The sequence below is a fragment of the Megalobrama amblycephala genome, linkage group LG19, assembly GCF_018812025.1.
Source record: "Megalobrama amblycephala isolate DHTTF-2021 linkage group LG19, ASM1881202v1, whole genome shotgun sequence".
NCBI classification, from domain to species: Eukaryota; Metazoa; Chordata; class Actinopteri; order Cypriniformes; family Xenocyprididae; genus Megalobrama; species Megalobrama amblycephala.
In genome coordinates this window covers 26895527-26904840 of record NC_063062.1, presented here as the reverse complement: position 1 = coordinate 26904840, position 9314 = coordinate 26895527, and positions in this window count along the sequence as shown.

Sequence of the window (9314 nt, the reverse complement as noted above, 5' to 3'; positions counted from 1 at the left end):
CCCCACCCTGATGGATTGTTAGCGCTTCTGTCGAGCCATGCAAGGCCTATTAATAACGTGTGGATGGATGGAAGAGTCAGGTGGCCCAAGGGGGAGACATCCCAACATGGGGCCCACAGAGGAGGCCTACTGCTCAGTTACTGAATGACAAACAGCCCCTTGGACAGATCCAGATAGTTGCTGTTAACCTGCATCACAGGCCAGGAGAGGTGTCAGTGTTAAAGGCTCTTTATGCTGTCAGTAAAAGATCTACTCAGTGGGCAATAACTATATTAAACACTGAGATAGACAATACATGTCTACATGCCATTATAATGATGCAGCATTAAAAAAGTACTACTTTGATCACCTTAGCAATCACATTGCAATGCCCTACCAACCCCCCAGAACACCTAAGATACTACATAGCAACATCCTGGCAACCATCTAGAACACCTTAGCAATGTCCAAAAAAACAACTCAAACCATCCTAGCAACCACACTTGCCAACCACGCAGAAGATTACCTTAGAAACTACATAATGACGCCCTGGCAACCACTCGGAACACCCTAAAAATTGCATAGCAATGCCCTACAAACAACCTAAAGCACTTCAGCAACCATATACTGTAACAACAACAACAACAACCCAGAACACCCTTGCAATCACATAGTAACCCCCTTTCAACCACTCAGAAAACTTTAGTGTGTTTGACATAGCAACGCTCTGGCAACCACCCAAAACAGCATAGCAATGCCCTAGTAACCACATAGCAACACCCTTTTAACTACTCAGAACATATGTGGTTTACATAGCAATGCCCTGGCAACCACCCAAAACACACAAGAAACTACAAAATATACAGTACAGTTGGCAAGAATATTTTCTTCAGAACTGCCTGTACATATCTTGATTTAAGTAACAAGAGTGTGAGGCTTCTGTTTTTGTCACATGGCACATGTGTTTTCCACCAGGGCCCCTAAGCATGTTGTAAGATTACAGACACACACCGATGATGCCATCAATCATATAGCAAATAAGACAGACAAAACTGAGTGGACTGACGCCTAACACTCACCTCTGAGCACACACACACATGCACGAGAGCTTTCCATAGACATAATTTTTATACTGTACAAACTGTATATTCTATCTCATAATCCTAACCCTAATGTTGACATAAAATACATGTTCACAAAAAAAAAAAAAGATTTATAAGCTGTTTTCCTCATAGGGAAAAATATCCCCACAAGACTATAATTTCACAAAAAATTTCAAGACATTTTCCCCACAACATAGGGAATCCCCTCCCCCCACGTTTGGACCCCCTTCATTTATTCATAAGAACTCGTGTTTAATGTTAAATAAAAAATGTTTGTGGAAATATCACTATGTTAACTTTTTCTCCCCTTTTTCTGCGGAACAAGGTCTCCTTCATAACGACTGATAATTTATCTAGTGTTTCCTTTCGCGGAGCTCAGAAAAAACGAAGGCCTGGAAACATGGGAGTGTGGGTCAGAAAGGTTCTCAAAACCTCAAATCCACAAACTCTTCCTGGTCTTCAGCTGCAGACCCATGGGGGAACAACCTCATAACTGTGTCTCCTTACCGAACATGAAAATACGAATCAATCAATGCAGCCATTAGGAGCTGGATCGCTGCAGCGTCTCGTTAGTCATTCTTATGACTTTTACACAGCGTTCCTTGACCAGACAAGCTGTTACCCTTGGAGGTGGATCATGTTGTTTTATGCATTTGAAGGCATTGTGGAAAACCACTAAACTAAAGCATTTACTTCCTCCTCATGTTTCACAAAACTGAGAAAACTCTTTATTTAAAAACCTAGAACAGGAATTCTTGGCTGCACAGTGGTAGTTGCTTCCAAGGTCACAAGACATATGATGGAGATGTATATTATGACAGGTAGGCCTATGTTTTATTATTGTATATCGCCTTTTATCCAAAAGTGATTTTGAAATTACGTTTGATAATGAAGAACCACTTTACTTGGATTTAAAGTGTGACAGTAGTTTAGCCATAGATTTAGTCTTCCTTTGTAAAAAAGAAGTGTGCTTAATTGAATTGAATGTGGACTTGTAGCATAAAAGTATATTTTTGAAAAACTGTACTTGCAGATAATATAATATTAGTGAAAAAAACCTTAAATGTATTTAAAGAGAGGACACTTTCATGACCATGTTTCTTAATACTCTGATATAAAATTAAATGTTTTACTTCAATGTATATTTTTTTCATTGTTTTAATGATCTTGTAACATACCCGGCAAGGATGAGCAGAAGAAGTGATTAGTTATAGTCTTTTAATTAAATGAAACACAATTATCCTGGAATCACAGGAGTACCGTACGAGGAACAGAACCAAACTCATGGCTTAAATACTAAGTAGATAACAATGAACTAAATAAGCCACAGCTGATAATTATAAGTAATCATAGAAACAAACAGGGACATAATCAGAAACCAAGGAAACCGAAACTAAACAGAGCATGGAAACAGGAACTAAGGGAAACAAAACATAACATTAAAATAAGAGTCCATAACTGTGACAGTACTCCCCCCTCCCGGAAGGTGCGTAATTGTGCTGTAATAGATATTTTGAGTTTGGAGGGAGGGGGCTTTGGAGGGTGCAGAGCTAGTGATGGACAGGGATGGAGGAGTTGGTGGAGAGAGACACTATGGTGGAGCTGATGGTGGAAGGAGCCAGGGTCAAGCTTTGGCTGAATGCCCGGGCGGAACCCGGGGACTGACTGCACAGAAGCAGAACCAGGGTGCATGGAGAAACCAGCAGAGCAGAGAGGCTGATGGACCAGGGCGACATCCACAGCCTGGAAGCCCAGGGCAGAGCTGCTGGCTCGTGGGACTGAGGCGGAGACAGGGGCTCAGCAGACCGGGGCAGGAGTGAGTGAGGAAGACGGGGAAGCTGGAGGGAAGAAGAAGCCTGGTGGAGCCGAAGAGATGGAGGGTCGAGGTGAAGCTGGACACCAGTAAGTCCGTGGCAGAGTGACAACTGACTGAGGCTGAGCCAGAGGGATGAGGGAGCCCAGAAGAGTCCTAGGGCTGATGGACCATGGTGAAGATGAGGGAATGCAGAGCAGGGGTGAAGCCAAATGGCTAACAGCTCAAGGTGGAGACATAGGCCTGGAGGTCTGAGGTAAAACCGGGGACACAACCTCATGCCAAGCTGGTGGTCGGGAAGCCCGAGATGGAGCCGAAGAACTGCACAGTGTTAGTGGCGGGGGCAGAGCTGGTGTTCGGGAAGCCCGAGATGGAGCCGAAGAGCCGCACAGTGTTAGCGGCGGGGGCAGAGCCGAGGATCAGGATGACTTCAGTGGAGCCGACGGATTCAGGGGACTACACATAACAAGTGAAGGAGATGGGACCAAGAAGTTGGGCGGGAACATAGAAGGAGGAAGGTCTCCAGACTGAACTGGAGCATCTAAACAGCCAGAAGGGACTGGCAGAATAGGCATCACTTCAAGGGTGGGGACTCAGGAGTGAATTGGATCCGCGGACCACAGGTCTATAAGGCAGTGGTCCGCTCCTGGCTCTTGGATGGACTGGGCAACAATTCCGGGATGACCTAGGTGGCAGGCTCAGGCTCATGATGTGTGGTATACGCAGTGCTGATGGGCTCCTCTGGCTCATAGATGGAGAGAGGGGAACCGCTGTTCCGTAATACCCATCCCAAGTACTCCACCAGCGTCCTCCACTCGAGGAGAATGAGACAATGTAAATGAGAGCATGGATCCAACCTGCCTTGTATCAACGATTCAGGCTGCTGGTGGTGGTGTAATGGTGTGTGGGATATTTTCTTGTCACACTTTGGGACCCTTAGTATCAATTGAGCATTGTTTAAATGCTTACCTGAGTATTGTTGCTGACCATGTCCATCCCTTTATGACCTCAGTGTACGCATCTTCTTATGGCTACTTCCAGCAGGATAACGTGCCATGTCATAAAGCTCAAATCATCTCAAACTGGTTTCTTGAGCATGACAATGAGTTCACTGAACTGAAATGGCCTCCACAGTCACCAGATCACAACCTAATAGAGCACCTTTGGGATGTGGTGGAAAGGGAGATTTGCATCATGGATGTGCAGCAGACGAATCTGCAGCAACTGTGTGATGCTTACATGTCAATATGGACCAAAATCTCTGATGAATGTTTCCAGCACCTTGTTGAATCTATGCCACAAAGAATTAAAGCAGTTCTGAAGGCAAAAGGGGGTACAACCGAGTACTACCAAGGTGTGAAGGTGGACGGTGCGTGCATATTATTTACATAATAATTACACTTTTTAAAAGTATGATATAGTGTATTTCTTTTTCACAAGGTTTCTAAAACTATATGATTGCATTACATGAGTTTGACATCAATAATGTCAAATATCATTAGTTCTTGTGCATCTCATAATAGCAAGATGGTGTGTCAAATATATTTTCAAGTTACCAACGAAGCAGACTTTCCTAGAATATAAAGACATGTACAAACATGCAATCCAGCTTACTGCCATGAGAGCCTTTGCATAAGGAGCACGCTTTGAATCAGGCCCCTTTTCTCTCTCTGTATGTTTTTCTAAGAGCAGGAAACTCATAAAAAGCACAGGTTTCTAAATTACTGTCACTCAAAGGGCTCCTTTCTTGCTTCCCTCCACTCCTTTCCTTCCCTCTATACCTTACAGTTCTCTACCTTTCACTTCATTTACTCAAACCAGAGTCTCCCTCTCTCTTTTTCTGTCCTCTGGCCCTGGAGGTAGAAGAGTAAACAGTGGAACCCCGGCCTGAATAAAGACTTGATTCTTCTCTTGCGTGTTAAAAATGGATACAAAAGCAAATCTGTATGATAATTTCTGGCATATGGTAGCAGTGGCCAGAAAGACACTGTTGTTCCTTGTTCTCTTGCAAGTACAAAAACTAACTTAAAGTAGCAGCTCTCCTAACTTAACTACATTTTTTTTCAGTAGCGGTGACAGTAGCACAGCTTTTTCAGAATTTTGTGGCTTTTCTAGCTTTCCTAGAACAAACATTCTTTCTCATATATAAGGCTGGGAAGTCTGGATTGTCTGGACAATTCTTGGAAATTAACCTGTTTACAAGATTCGTTGATTCAGTTAATTCCCTTCAATGACATTTTGTAGTGCAATATTTTTGAATGCTGCTGTTTGTCACTGTTTTGGATATATATTAGTATGTCTCTAGATTTATAAAAAAAATAAATAAAAAAAAACTGCCTTCTGAAAAAAGTTCCTGGAAAAATAGTTCCTCAAACAAATTGTTCTGGGTAATTTTGGTGGAAAAGCGGCTATACTTGTTTCTCTGAAAAACAATGCTACAGCCAGTTATTCTTTGAAATGTGTGTTCCGTGTCAGAATGTCTGTTTTTGTTTTGTTCTGTGTGATCCCGCCCACTGCCAATTTACCCAATAGCATTTCAACACCCCTGGTTGCCAGTTTGTGAAAAACACAGCATATTGCAGTCACAAAAGCCAGCGAACAAACTGGGTCAGAGATCGCAGATTCTACCCGACCTAAAAAGCCTCAGTATCCATCTATAAGTTCTATGACATATTTAAACACAGATACATTAGCTGATCAGCTTGCAGTATAAGACACTTTCCATTGTCAATTATGCACATTCCTGTTGCATTTCCTCAATCTGGCAACCTGCGTGAGCGTTGAGTCTAAAGAGGACGGAGTGGGAGAAACAATGAAACTGTGTACTAACATTAATCATTTGATACAATGCACTTATTGTGCACATACATGTTTTAACATTGTACTTATGTTTAAAAAAATACCTGCATGTAATTACAGCTGTTATTAGAGTACATCCCTTACCCCTTAACCCACCCTTAAACCTACCCATACCACCAAACCTGTCCAAACCTTACATGTATCCCACCTCAATAGCAGTTTTACAATACAACTTGAACACAATAAGTTCATTGTACCTAACCTTTTTTAATGTAAGCACATAGTAGTTAAAGACACCTAATTCAAATTTTTCAAATAGTCAGTTTGACTGTAATTGAACTAAATAATGAGTAGTTTGTATCTTGGGAAGCTATCGTTTTAGTTTCTCCAAAGGCAGTGAGCACTAGTGCTTCTGTGCATGTGGCACCTTTTTAGGACTCTGCTCTGTCTCTACATGTCTGCGATGTGTGTTTGGAAAGAAGGACAGCTTTCACGACTCATTCACTACTGGGTGCCAGGTGGGGATGTTTACACAAGGCTTCCTGGTGCCAGGCTGACAGACGTTCCTCTTTACCAGGTACAATCTGGAAACATGACACAAGTTACGAGCCAAAAAACTTGACGGTACACTGAGTGTCTTTGGGACACCCTGCAGAGCATGGCATTGTTAGACAGGGGTGTCCTGGTTTTAATCTTCTTGAGAGTTCTGCGGACAGCTACAAAGGTTCAAAGATATTTCACTGCTATAGAGAAGTGTGTTATTTTGTTCAAAGTTAAAATGCTTTCTTCTATCCCAGCCTAATGTGCATAGAAACCTCTTTGGTAGGTTGACTATCTGATTAAGTTGTCACCTTTAACCTCAGGTTGTTGCAGAGGGACTGTCCCTGTAAAAAGTGTGCTTTGGATAAAAGTATCTTTATATACAAATTACACAAATATACAGTTTTAACAATAAAGTGGCTGGTTGCATAAACTCATCAATTTTTTTCTTCAAGAATAAGTCATTTTCATAAAAAAGTAGATTTGTCTAATTTGAATCCGAAAAGAAAGACTGGTGGTGGTGGTGGTGGGGGGGGGGTTCTAAGTCATCCCTTTATTACCATTTTATTACCATCATATATGCATCATTTGTTAGCAAAGTGAAGAAAATTTGTTTGTTACCAAGATTACCAAGAAGGAACATTGTGTTTAGAGGTTTACTAGAAGATAAGACCCCTCAGCTGGAGATCCTGTCCATCATCTGCCCATCAATGAATGACATAAGACTAAGTTAGAGGCCGATATCTAGAGAAAATGAGAGAGAGAGAGAGAGAATCAGAGAATCAATGTACAATGTATTTGCTCATTGATAGCATTTAGCATCATACCTAAGTTCTGATGAGCATCTTTGACCCATAAATCCCTCCACTGTGAAAGAGAGTGTGATCAGTCATCAGAGGGAGAGCAGGCCTGAGGTCAGACGTGTTTGACAAGCACCACCAGGAGAGAGGATGAGACCATTTATCTGCAGAGATAAGATTACAGAGACGGCAGAGAGAAAACAGGGCAAGAGAGTGATAGCAAGATGATAGAGTGGAAGTAAAGGAAGTAATGGAGGTGTGTCAGAGTAAGGCCTGAAAAACCATTGTTAATTCACTATAAGAGACCATTAAAAAAATTACCACTGTGACCATAGTTTAAAAAAAAAAATGCATAATTGGTACAGATATTGAAAAATATTCAAAAATTAAATGTTTCTTATCCTTAGAAATGAAAAATTCTTTGCTGGCGTTGATGGTTCCATTCAGAACCTTTAAAATCCATGGAACCTTTCCGTGGTTCTTTGGGTTAACACTTTATTTTAAGGTGATGTAGTTACATGTATAGTGATAACAGTAAATTATGGATAATTACAAGTAACTAACCCTAAACCAAACCCTAACTCTAACCGTAACTCTATAGTATGTACATGTAGTTAATTAATATTACTCAGTACTCATTATTTGAGCAAGCACAACGTAACTATGTCACCTTAAAATAAAGTGTAACCTGGTTTAGAGTTCAAAATCCATGATAAGATAAATTTACTGAAAAGATATGATAAACATACATGTGTAAAAGGTGCACTACAAAAATGTTAAGTGCAAAGTAAATGTTACAGTTAAAAATAACGTTTCAAAAGGGGTATTTTACATAAGTTTTCACTGTGATGCCAATCATTAATTTTTGTAATTACATTTATAATTACACTGTTGACATATCCCTTATACCTTAACCCACCCATAAACCTACCCATATCAAACCTGTCCCTAACCGTACCTGTATCCCTCCGCAATTGCAGCAAGTGTTTTGCAATACAATATGAACACAATAAGTAAGTACATTGTACTTATTTTTTTATGTAAGTACATAATAGTTAAGGCCACCTAATATAAATTGGGACCCAAAACCTTACGATTCTCCATTATATATAAATTATACAAATATACAGCTTTAATAATACAGTTTTTTCTTCTTCAGATACTTCAGATACAAAAAAATGTGGTTACCATGGTCATGTTTTGTAAGGCAGAAAAAAATGTTCTAATAATAAGTAAATACATGTATTTTATTGGTCTCCAGCATTTCATTTCATGGTGATGTTGTGCCAGTAAATACATAATCCTAAGAATTAACTTCTAACCTCCAAGGTTCTTCCATAGGAAGAGTGGGATTAAGCTGTTTTGCAGGGTACAGTACAGCTACCAAACTTTGAGTCTGGACAGAACAATTACATGCAATTCTACGACCAAAGATGAAATGTGACACAAACCAGCTCCCCGAGGACAGAGAGACCGGCCCTGTCAACAGCCCAATCAATATGCAATTTATGGCTTTACATCACAATTCACGCCAATGAAATGCCATGTCAGAAATAATTGTGTCCAACAAAAATAAATAGAATAAATAAAGGATGAATGAAAGGTTGGCTTCCAGCGCTAATTGACATCTTGTGTGCTTTATCGTGAGTGCAGACACCTCAGACCGGGTCCATAACACCCCAGTTCATTACGTGAGGTGTGAGAACACAAAGCAGGCATTCACTGCAGGCCAACAGACACAGAGCTGCAGGAGTTCGGAGGGGGGGATATATGAAACACAGGAGCCGTCGGCTGTTTCTCTTGTAATTGTCCCAAAGGCTGCTGCAAGTTTTCACCCCATCATAGACCCCCTCTCTGTTCTTCTGCACAAGCATCCAGCCTGCCCTGCCAAACCATTGGAAAAAGAAACCCATGCCTCAAAAGACTAGCCGCTGTGGGCAGAGGTGCAGGGCATTCAGTGCTAACATCAAATGCAGCCTTTTGTGCATTGTTATAGAAGACAATGAAGGGGATATTTATCCAAATTCAAATCGGAGGAGGAAAAAACCCTACTTAACAATAAGAAATCCCTCACACTGAAAGCGTATACTTTGTTTTGACAAGCGTAGCCACTGCTGGTGCCACTAGAGAATAAATGCGCCGCTAAGTGGCTAATTTCATAAAACATTGAAAAAATAAACTATTAATGATAATAATAAACCAAACATACATGCTGCAAACCATACTAAATGAACTGAAAATGAAAACATTGGCGGGTACATTTATTTTTAGAGAGCCAAC